Raw genomic sequence first — 12,780 nt, 5'->3', positions numbered from 1 at the left:
CCATAGATTCATCAAAATAAGCGAACAACACATAGAAAACGTAATCTGTCAAAAACAGGACAGTCTGTAGTAATCTTCTGTAACTCCAAAAATTCTAAATAATATATGAAAATTTAAACAATTTGTACAGAAGTAATGTGCAAAAAGTTTCAGACCCATTTGACTTTCCACTCAAAAAATGTAAATTCACGCGCTACAACCAAAGTTTCTGTTTTTGTACTGCACATAGTAAACAAGCAATCAAATCATCCTAAAACCAAAGCTTGGCACATTATTTTTATAATACAATGGATATATACAAGGGGATAGTTATTTACAGAGAAACTTCCATGAAAAAATCTACATTGTTTCCATGAGCATGAACACAAGTGCTCAAGGTCGACCCTCACTTCTCCAATGCATAACTTTCCAATCACTTCTCTTTTTGAAAAACTTTTTAGGCATATGAGGCAAGTGCATCTTTTTGTATTTTCATTTTTTGATTTTTTTTGTATGTTTAACCCACAACTAAGCAAAACTAAAAGGGGAAAAAATCTACTTAGTGAAGAAAGCAAACAAGCATACACGAAAATATCAACCCCACGCTATTGCTCCCCGGCAACAGCGCCAGAAAAGAGCTTGATAATCCCCAAGTGCAGGGAATCATCGTAGCAATTCCCAAAGGTGGAAGTGATAAGTATGGAGTGTCGAACCCACAAGAAGCTAAAGGTAAGATCAATATTCTCTCAAGTCCTACCTGCCACTGATACGACTCTACGTACACCGAACGTTTGCTTCCAACTATAGAAACGAGAAATAAAACTACGTTGTGGGTATGAAGAGGATAACTTTGCATGATATCGGAGAGCTACAATATAAAAGTAGGTGTTGTTATCATAAAGTTAGAATATATTACTAAATATTATGAATAGCGAGTATGGAATAATGATGGGTTGGTGTGCGAAATTGTTCTAAGCAATTGTTAACAAGACAAGTAATCAATATTGCAATTTCATATGAGGGAGAGGCATAAGCTAACATACTTTCTCTTCTTGGATCATATGCACTTATGATTGGAACTCTAGCCAGCATCCGCAGCTACTAAAGATCATTAAGGTAAAACCCAACAATAGCATTAACATATCAAGTCCCCTTTATCCCATACGCAACAACCCCCTTACTCGGGTTTATGCTTCTATCACTCAAGCAACCCACTATAAGAGAATCATGAACGTATTGCAACACCCTACAGCGGGAATCCCTCACGCTTGCATGACATAGAGGGCACAATAGGACAGCACCAAAATAAAACATACAACTCTTACCAATCTAGATCATCAATCAACTCAAAGACAAATGATATCTACTCAAAACATCATAGGATAGCAACACATCATTGGATCATAATATGCGGCATAAAGCACCTTGTTCAAGTAGGGATTACAGCGGGGTGCGGGAGAATGGACCGTGTAAAAGAGATGAGTATGGTGATGTTGATGAAGACGATCACCGCGGCGATGATTCCCCTCCCGATGGCTCTCTGGCGCCACTGAGAGAGAGGAGGAGATGTTCTCCCCCTTGTGCTTCCTCCTCCATGGCCTCCACCCTGGATGGTAAGAGGTTCTCCCTCTGGTCCTTGACCTTCATGGCGATGATGGCCCCTCTGAGATCCTTCCCCATGGCCTCCGGTGATGATGGCCCCCTCCAGCAGGGTGACAGAGAGGGCCTAGATTGATTTCTCATGGCTACAGAGGCTTGCGGTGGCTGAACTTCCGATCTAGGTTATTTTCTAGAGGTTTGGGCATTTATAGGAGAGCTTGGCGTCGAGGACAAGTCAAGGGGCCCCACGGGAAGTCCACGAGGCACAGGGGCGTGCCCTCCACCCTCGTGGGCCCCATGGGCCTCCCCTTCGGTAACTCTTTGTTCCAGTATTTTTTATATTTTCCAGAAAAATCTCCGTTTATTTTCAGCGTATTCCAAGAACTTTTATTTCTGCACAAAAACAACACCACGGTAGTTCTGCTGAAAACAGCGTCAGTCCGGATTAGTTCTAATCAAATCATACCAAAATCATATAAAACTATTGTAAACATGACATGAATACTTCATAAATTATAGATACGTTGGAGACGTATCAGAAGGTTAAGGAGAAGTGAAGCAGAAGCAATGTCATTTTTTTATTCTCTTCAACATGGTACAATTATAATTTTTTTATGGGGCGAGGACAAATTTATTTCATGGTTATGGAATTTTTTTTAATGCATCATGGCATTTTTAGTGCATGGACCATGTCTAATTTTACTTTATAGCCATGGCAATTTTACCATTTTTGGCCTTCGCAATCTTACCTTTTCTTTTGCCATGGCAAATTGTACTTTATATCCATGGCAATTTCGGCCTTTTTTTTGCCATGGAAATATTACCATTATTTCCCATGCCTTTTTTTAACCTTTTTAAGTGCCATGCCAACTCAACCTTTTCTATTTTTCCATGGCAATTTTACCTTTATATATAGGGCATATTAATTCTTGTTCACATGGCAAATTCACTTATGGTCACATGGCAAATTCATAACATTTTTCTTTCTCTAGTCTTTTCTTTGATAGCACGGCAAATTCATTTGTGAGCACATGGCAAATTCATATATAAACTGCCATGACAGTTAGTCTTTTTTGTTGCCATGGCACATTATACCTTTTTGCTATGCTACATAGTTGATATTGTTGTCTTGATGAGAATTTTGACCCAATTTCACAGTCTGTAAAATTGCTATGGCAATTACTACACCTTTTCTTGTCGTGAGGTTTATGACACTTCTTTGTTTGTTCTTTTGTTTTGCACATGATTTTTGGTACTCCGATCTTGAAGGATTTGCCATTAAGCATGGCAACTTATGCAACTAGTTTCAATTAACATATAAACAACATCAAAAATACGTACAGGACATGCATTGTTGTAGAATCGTTGGTTTGTTGTTGTTTCATTACAAAAATGTTGGTAATTTTGCATGTCTTTTTATTCCTTTCTAAAGTCGGGGGGAGGAGGGGGAGGGGGGGTAGAATTTAAGTTTTTACAAAGGTCTTTTTTCCTCTGCAGCTAATACTGGCAGTGGCGGATCCAGAGGGTGGACAGGGTGGGCTGCGGCCCACCCTCGGATTTTGCGACGGCCTGCATACCATAGTAGAAAAGGCCCGAGGAAAAAATAAAAAAGCCCAGAAGCACTGTCCCTACCTACTGCACACAACCACACCCGTTCCCGTCTGCTCCTTCCCCTCTGGCGTGTGCGCCGTCGTCCCTACTCAGCTCCGCTGCTCGCCGTAGCGGCGGACCTCGGCGGATCCACTGCCACATCCCGTTCCCAGGAGGCCAGGACGTGAGGAGCCACTCATCACCCGCCCCGCCCGCCCGACGCTACAGCGGCAGGCTGGAACCACCCCACGCGCGTAGTCCTGCCCGGCAGCAGGCGGTATGCAGTAGCCATCAGGAAGTCATGATTTGTCATTTGCGTAGGTTTCCCTTTGTTCACACTCCCAATTTCTAAATTCTGATTGATTGCATGTCATATTTGTTGCTATTATTAAGAAGAAAAATGTGAGTAACTGCCTGGTCATCTATGATCAAGAAAATTCCACGAAGCATGAAGAACGGGAGTAACATGTGTTGACTTACGATAATTTGTGTTTTGTGAAACAGTATAGTAAATTGGAACTAGGAGTTAGAATCAAAACTGTAGTATGATGCAAAGCAACTATTTCTTGAATGGCAATTCTTCGCTGCCATTCATTCCTACACATACAACATAAGTAAAATTAATAGTGAAGGATCGTAGGCAAAAATATTCTTTTTGCAGAAGATACTCCATACAATTGATGGTAGGCATGTCATATTTGTAGTATAATTTTTTAAGATGGACCACCCTGTTTCAAAATCCTAGATCCGCCACTGAATACTGGGTGTTTTTCGGCCCATCTTTTTTCCTGGGTATATCTTTCGTTTTCTGTTAGCGGTAAGTTTGTCCACGCTGATCGATCGGTCCGTCAGCTCCGTTATCACCGACCCCTAAAAAAAAGGCCGGTACTACGCGCCGGCGGACCGGCCAGGGGTTTAGCTGGTCAAGTCCAAACCGTCAGATGCAAACGCTGCTGGCCATCAGATTAGCCTTATCCCTTCGCCAAAAGTCAACTCTCTTCTTCTTCCCCACGAGCGCACTCCTCCCCAGGAGTAAAAAGGGGAACCACCCGCAGCGACCGGCCTACACGCGCCACCAAGCGCGCATCTCCCGGCCATGGCCGCCTCACCCCTTCGCCACGCATCTCCAGGCATGGCCACGGCACCCCTTCGCCGTCGTGGCAGCTTTTGCTGCCTATGGTGGCAGCTTCTTTCACCAGGGAGTTGCAATCATGGCCTCCGCTCACCACCAGCGCACCTCCGCTCGCCGCCACACATATCCCCGGCCACTCACTCCTGTTGGTCGCAGCTCACCATCACAACATCTCGGCTCACCGGTTCCAGCAATTTCGAGTGCCGGTTCCAACAAAAAATCTCTGGCCAACGTAGCTCGCCGTGCTGATGGTTGAAACAATTCGTGACGCTGGTTGTAGCAGACTAGCAGCGCGTGCCGCCAATTGTAGCAAAAATCACGACATCAGTTTGTGCGATGTAGCAAACATGACGCCGGTTCCAGCAAATTCCATGGCGGGTTGCAGCTCTGTCACCATTGGTTCCAGCATTGCCGGCGTCATTTTCAGTACATGATGAAAAAGCGGAATGCAACATCTTCGATGGTCGGTTCCAGCAAAATGCATCCGAGGTTGTAGCGTATTCCCCAGCTGGTTCCAACATCTGGTCGTTTGCAGTCGTAGCACCCATGCCCGTCGTGTGCAATGCCGCCGAGTGCTGGTTGCAACAAAAAGTCTTGTCAGATCCAGCAAAAATATTGTGGGTTTGTAGCAAAAAACCAGTGTCTGGTGGGCTGCAATCGGTGATTTTTTCAAAAGCTGGAGCCGGTGATTTAAAACGATGCATCGAGCTAAAATAAAAGTTGCAATTGGCAATTCCGAAACGGTGATTCAAAAAGCTGAAAATCGGCCATCAGAAAGTTGCAATCGGCTGATAAAAAGCTACAACCAGTAATTTTGATATTGATACCGGCGGTCCAAGAAGTTACAACCGGCTGATCAAAAAGCTACCAATGGTGATTTTGGGAGCTGGAACCGGAGATTTCCTTCCAAAAAATATGCAAAAAACCAGCTATTTTAAACAAAAGCTGGAACAGAACAATTTACAAAGATGCAACTGCTATCCAAAGCCATCCAAAAAGCTACAATTTCATAGCCGAATCCACCCCTGGGGTAGTGGATCTAGGCACTCCCCGCCTGACCGCCAGCAAGAACCAGCAGCAGCGGCCCACAGCCAGCTTTGCCACATGTAGAAAGAAAAAAAAATGCAGCCATCTTGTTGGTCTTCGAGGAGTGGGATCGGCAGTGCCACCATAGCAGATCACCCACGGATTGACTAAGGGCATCTCCAGCCGTTGGCCTCCCAGGAGGGGCAAAAAAACGCCCGCTGGGGGCGCACCGGCGCTAAACCGCGCATTGGGGGCGTGATGCCCCCAGTCGCGGCGCCCACTGTTAGTTAAAAAAGTCAAACACGGCGCAAAAACGACTCAAATTTAACACAAACATCGGCGAGTTCATTCAAACTTAAACATATTTTATAAAAAAGAAAAAAAAACTACCGCGGGCTACCCCCGCCGTCTCCCTCGCCGCCCGCCGTCTCCCTCGCCGCCCGCCCACGCGGTTCTACATGTCGAGGAGGCGGTAGAACCGCGTGTAGTCACCGCCGTCGTCATCATCATCGTCGTCGTCGTCGTCGCCGCTCCGCCGTCCCTGCTGCATCCCTCCCCCGGTTGGCGCGGCGGGTTGGACGGTCCGGGGGCGTCGTCGTCGTCGTCGTTGTCGAGGACCACGATGACGTGCTCGTCCTCGCGCCCACGCTTGCGGGCGGCGATCTCCTCCAGGGCCCGGCGCTGCCGGACCATCTCGTCGCGGAGGTAGTCGTCCCGCGCCCACCGCATGGCGTCCTCGTCGGAGAAGCCGCGCCGGGCTATCTCCTCGTACTCCGCGGGGAGGACGGGATCCGGCTTGGGCTCGGCGAGGATGAAGCGGCCGGTTGGTGGAGAGGCGTTGGCATCGCCGGAGCTGCGGGTGCGCGCGCTGAACGGCGTGTCCTGGGGCTCCGGCTTGACAGGGCGGAGGCAGGGCGAGCCGCCGGACGAGGAGGAGGACCCCCCCGGTCTCCATGCGCCTCGGGGTCCAGGAGCTTCCCCGGCGGCGTGAGAAGGAAGGGGGAGCGGGGTACTCCAGGCGCGGCGTGTTGCCGCCCTCGATGTACTCGAGGACGGCCTCCAACGTGCGCCCGGGCACGCCCCACCACAGACGCCGGCCGGCGGCGTTGAGCCTGCCGGAGGGCACGACGCCGTTGGTGGCCTCGAGCTGCTCGGCCTGACGGCGGCGGAAGTACGGTTTCCAGAGCGGGCTGTTGGGGGCGTACCGTGGCGCCTCCCTCACCGCACGCATGTCCGGCGGGACCGGGTACTCGGCCTCGTAAAGGAGGCGAGCCTCGTCTTCGTGAAGATGGCGGCGGCCGAAGCCGTTCGCCGTCACGCCGTCGCCTGGGAAGCGCTCGGCCATGGCTGTGAACTGGGGACGACGAAAGAGAGGAGAGGAGAGGGAGGAAACGACGGAGGCGGGAGAGTGTGAGTCGCCGAGTGCGCCGAGGCGCTTCATATATAGGCCAAGGCGCGCGTGTCACCGTGTGTACGCGTGGCGGGCGAGGGAGGGCGAGGGACGCGCGTCGTCCGGTCTTCACTGCGCCGCCCGTGAGGCATCAATGGTGCAGGCTGACGGCGCGGCGGCGCGGCAGCGCGGCAGCTTTGGCATTGATTCGCCGCGGGAAACGAAGCGATGAGGACGACGAAGGGCCGAGAAGAGAGCCGTGTCGCTGTCGCGGCGGGCCCGCGGCTTTTTCGCGCCGGGTTCGGGCTGGGTCCGCCAGCGCTGTTTTCGCCCCAAGCCGGCGAAAATCGAGCTCCTGGGGACGCGACTGGACCGTTTTTTCGGCGCCGGCGCGAAAAAAACGCCTAGAAAGGACTTTTTGGGGACGCGGCTGGAGATGCCCTAAGCAGGGCAGCAGCGGGGAGCTAGGTAGAGGAGGAGGCCCGGGCGGAAGCAAGCAAGGCATGGCGCAGCCATGGCTCATGAGAGATTGAGAGTGAGTGGTTTGGAAGGAACATCGAACGAAAGGATAAGAAGAGGAGTAGCTAAATGAGATATTTCCTGGGAGAGCGGTGCGCTGTGTATCGTACAATCGCACGTCATCCTGCGGCTCGCGAACGACCGGCCGAGCGTTCAGCCGGTCTGCCGTACGGGAACGTTTTCCTAAAAAAAAGCTCCGTTATCACCGTCCAATAGAAAAGAGTTTGAGTCCATTAAATAAGGCATAAATTGGTTATTAGCGGATCTAAACGGTTTTGAGAAAGTCAATCTAATTGGCAGCGTAAATTGGTTAGGCGACGTACGCTAGGGTTACCCTAAACCCTCGTCAAGAACGGGGGCGGGCTTCCCTAGGCCACTAGCCGGCGGCGCAGCATGGCATCCGGCTACAACAACGTCGACGGCGAGAGCTCCTGCAACAAGGGAGGCGACAGAGACGGCCAGAGTTCCTGCAACAAGAGACGCGATATAGACAGCGACTCGATGGAGATGGAGGACGACACTGAGGATTGCATCTATGAATACGACGACGATGATGACAGCGGCGGCGTCTACGACGATGATGAATACATGAGCGACGCGGAGGAAACAAGGGTCCACGTCGCCCCAGTGACGTACGTCGTCCTAACCGAGGACGACGTCCTCAAACGGCAGGCGGAGGACACGGCCGGCATCGCCGAGGTCCTCTCGATCCCGCCGGCGTTCGCGGCCTTCCTCCTACGGCGATACAAGTGGATGCCCTCTAACCTCCAGGACGACTGGTTCTCGGACGACCGTCGCGTCCGTGACGCCGCTGGCCTGCCGGCGGACGGCGGCGCCCCCATCGTCGCCACGGCGCTCAGCCCTAGGCGGCTCATCTGCGCCATCTGCTTCGACCGGTGCCCTGCAGGTGCGACGAGATCGGCGTCGTGCAACTCCCACTTCTACTGCGACGGCTGCTGGCGCGGGTACATCGGCGCCGCCGTCGGCGACGGCCCGCGGTGCCTCTCGCTGCGGTGCCCGGACCCGGCCTGCTCCGCCGCCGTTGTCGGTGGCCTCGTCGACGCGGTCGCTGGGGCCACCGACAGGGAACGGTACGCGCGGTTCGCGCTCCGGTCGTACGTGGAGGAGAGCGGTGGCCGGATCAAGTGGTGCCCCGGCGCGGGATGCTCCCACGCCGTCGAGTTCGTCGGCTGTGCCGGCTTGGACGCCACGGACGTGTTTTGCAAGTGCAGGCACGGCTTCTGCTGGAGCTGCGGCGAGGAGGCCCACCGGCCGGTGTCATGCGGCACGGTGCGCGCGTGGCTGGACAAGAACAAGTCGGACTCGGAGACGGCAAACTGGATGCTGGCCAACACTAAGGTCTGCCCAAAGTGTCGGCGCGCGATCGAGAAGAACAATGGCTGCAACCACATGAGCTGCCCCTGCGGCCACCACTTCTGCTGGCTCTGCTTCAAGCCGGCGGGGACGCAGGAGCACTACGCCTGCGAGGGCGACATCTACCGGCCGCGGAGGAACGCCGCAGGCAGTAAGGCCGCCGTCGAGACCAAGGAGGAGGCGACGGCTCGGCAGGCCAGGGCGTCGCTGGACAGGTACCTGTTCCACTACGAGCGGTGGGCGGGCAACCTCAAGTCGCTGGAGAAGGCGCACCAGGACATGGACAAGCTGGAGAGGTCGGAGCTCGAGGAGATGGCCGCGGCGGCCGGCGTCAAGGCGGTGACGGAGCTCGAGTTCGTGATGGAGGCGTACAAGGAGATCGTCTATGGGCGGCGGGTGCTGCGGTGGGCGCACGCCTACGGCTACTACCTGGACCCGGAGCGCGACGGCATGAAGCGCGAGCTCTTTGACTACCTGCAGGGCGAGGCAAACTCGTCGCTGGAGGTCCTGCACAAGTCCGCCGAGGTAGACAGGAAGAAGATCTTCTGCTCCTCCCATGTCCACGGCGAGGCCTCCAAGGTGAGCAAAGCAGATTCCAAGAAGGTGTTCAAAGAGTACAGGGATAAGATGGTGAACTTGACCGTGGCGTCGCGGACCTTCATGGGGAACCTTGTCAAGGCATTCGAGAGCAATCTCTCCGAGGTCGGCAAAATGAACTGGTGATCATACATATGATGAGTGCCCCTCTTGCAGACAAGACTTGCTTCGTCAGATTGATTAATGGCCTTAAGAGAATGAAGAACCCTGGATGGATGGAATATGGTATTTCAATTCTTTTGGTTGATTTCTCTTCTTCTAATTTAGGTTCGTCATAACTGTAATATGCGAACGTTGCAATATGATCTTTTTTCTTGTTTATTAAACGATTCTTTATTTCAACTTTTGCATAAGGAATTGCACTCCATTGTTATTCACTACTCAAAATGTTTTGGTTTGGTTCTCCAATATGGAGAACCTATTTCCACATACCAGCGGCCAGATAAGAAACCTTTTTTGTTTTGGTTCCTCCTTTGAGCCAGATAAGAAATTATAAAATATTTGCAAACTCAAGTGACTTGCCAGTGAAAATCGTCCCTATAGATTATAAGTGATACATGCAGTTTTACTGCACTTTATAATCTGTAACACATTTTTATTTGGACCATTTTAAATTAGGGTTGGATACTAAGTTCATCTGTTTGAATTTAAAGTTAATTTTGAATTTAGGAGCACACATGTATGTATTATAAATAGTAAAGTTAAATGAACACAATGTTTACCTTTGCGCGGAGGATACAAAGATGAAAGCCACATGGAATATGGTTTTTCTGAACTGCACAAAACCTTGCGCAAAACCTTGCGCAATTGCCAAAAGAGAGAGGATCCCACGGAACATGTACGCTGTAAACCTAGGAACAAAGCTACTACCTCCGTTACATACAGCGTGGCGTGGTGGATCCTTCTTGATGTGCAAGCAGCAATACTATGTTGCTGCTACAGCATCCATGAACAAGCAACAGATCCGGCAAATTCAGGCAGTGCATGGCCTCACACTACACACACAATCAGTATGAGCAAATTCAGACAAATACTTTGTATTCTATCATCCGACTGATTGATGATCTCGTGCAGCAGCAGAAAAAGAAAGATATGGATATTTGTATTCGGTTCCAATCCAAGCCGAGTTTGTTATCACTGATATAGCCGGCGGCGATAACAAAGTGTAGATCCGACACACTGATCCCACGATCTGTTTTATTATATCAGCACATGAGAAAGCTGGTCTACCAAGTATTTTCTTACCAAATTTAGGGGACACACGAAGAGATTAAAAAGAGAGCAGCGCAGGTAAAAACTGACACCAATAGCATACGAGTTGGGTAATTAATTCTAGTAAGCTCACAGCACTAAAGCCCACCAACAGATTGAGACCAAATGGAAGAAGCCAGTGCCACGGCGAGCTGTGGCTGAGCCGGTGGATCACTTTTCGCCACCAGAGTAGAACATGCTTGGGTACAGCCAGACTGGCAGAGCTGGCCGCGCCGGCGTGCTTCCTTCGCCGAATAGTGTATCCTGCACGGGGTACATCTCGTTATCCCAGCGTGGAGCCCATGGATCAGAGTCAAGGGCCGGTATGCGTGTGATGCTGCTCGTCCCTTCCCATGGTTCCCGGCTCACACAAGAATCCGGTGAATTCGAAGGATCAGAGTCGAGGGCGGCTATGCGTGTGATGGTGCTCGTCCCTCCCCATGGTTCCTGGTTGACGTGAGAATCCTGCGAATGCCAAAGATCAAAGTCCAGGAAGGCAGAGTGCATCAGGTTGCTCCCCCGTCCCCATGGTTCCAGGCGGCAGCTACGCGGCAGCCAAGCCGGCCGCGTGTCCGACACGGGATCCGGCTCATCACACAAGCCGCAGAGAGTACAAGCCTCAGAGTAACCGCGGGCACGGTACAAGGTGTTGCTCCTCCATCCCCATTGTTCTGGGCTCATGCACGAAAGCGGCGTGCCCTTCTCTTCCGCACCGATAAAGAGTGCCCAGTCATCCAGCTTCTCCATGGTCATCACTGTCGCAGGCTTGGTTGACACATCAAGGCGGTAAAGCTTATAAGCAACGGGAATGAGAACGATAAGCATGTCACCACAAACCACCACGCATGTCATATCACAATCTTCTTGACTCCAGACCTTGTTGGTTGTTACCATCTGCAGACCAAGCTCAGGGGCCAGCTTCAAAGAGTGGAACCACCCATTGCCATCTGAGAGAATGAACTGACCATTGAATTCCACAATCTGGTCTGTTGAATACATATAAGGAAGCCGGACTTGAGACCAGTAGTCGCTTCCAACAGGCCAATCAAACAGGTAGGACTCCGTACTGACAAGGAGGTGTGAGTCAGGTGACGCAAGGGGGGCTGTTAGAATGCCATAAAAGTGGACTAGCGAACACTTGGCGCCGGGTGGGAGACGTGGAGCTGAAACCTCCATGCCAGAGACCACCATCAACTAGATGACTTACTACTCCATCAATTTGGCCATCAACCTTGGCACGCTCAATCATGACCCTAGCATATCCGCCACTATATTGAATAGCATGGGCGATACCGAGTCACCTTTTCACAATCCCTTCTTTGTTTGGAAATAGTGTCCAACGTCATCATTGACCTTAATGGCAACACTACCTCCAGAAACGAAGCTATGGACCATAGCGCACCACTCTGCAGAAAATCCTTCCATTCTGAGAGTCTGTTGAAGAAATGGCCATTTGACTTTGTCATACGCTTTTTCAAAGTCTATTTTGAGTACCACCCCATTCAACTTTTTCCGATGTAATTCATGGACTGTTTCATGAAGGATAACAGTCATACACATATGCAGCACTTGAAAAGTTGTTCCAAATAGCAGCAGTGGCAAGGAACTTATTGTCTCCCTTGGATGCAAAGCTATGACGCAGGGAGGCAATATGGACAAGGTGTAACTTGACGAACTTCCTTTACATCAAAATTTTAGCAAAAGAACTGCCTTTTTCATTCCAGCTTGCACTTACAGAAACTAAACAGTACTATAGCATTCGGCACCACCGCCTAGACCTAATGACCAATTTTTTTGTGCAGCAGGGTTATGGAGACCCATAAGAAGTAACTGGACGAATTGTGTGTGCCAATTGCCATTTACCTAGCAAGCTCGTCGATATTGAAGTAAGACCAACCACACACTTTCGTTGATGCGACAAATACAAACCTGTTGTCACTTAAGCATAGCCACAAAAGGAACCAGAGAAAGGCGAAGAAGGAAAGTGAGACACCAAGCAACAAAATAGTAGCTTGTTTGGCTCTAACTTGTGGCAGGTATCTGATGCAGACTCTAGTGGCATTACAACCGCACCAAAAGATGCCATTCTCCATACATCATCTGATGCAGGTTTCCATATATACATACTTCTACTTCCCCAGATGCAATGAAAATTGAGACAAGTTTTGTATAGAGGTAATATCACCGGTGGTGCTTGAACTTGTCACGAATGTTTATTTTAGTGCCTGAACTTGAAAAGTACGCCGAACTAGTTCTAAAACTTGGCACGGGCGTGTAAATATGGTACTAGTGCCGTTCGTAGACGTAAAGTGTGTAGACGTGG

Source organism: Triticum aestivum, chromosome 6B (genome assembly GCF_018294505.1).
Source record: "Triticum aestivum cultivar Chinese Spring chromosome 6B, IWGSC CS RefSeq v2.1, whole genome shotgun sequence".
NCBI classification, from domain to species: Eukaryota; Viridiplantae; Streptophyta; class Magnoliopsida; order Poales; family Poaceae; genus Triticum; species Triticum aestivum.
Note: the sequence above shows the minus strand (reverse complement) of the source record.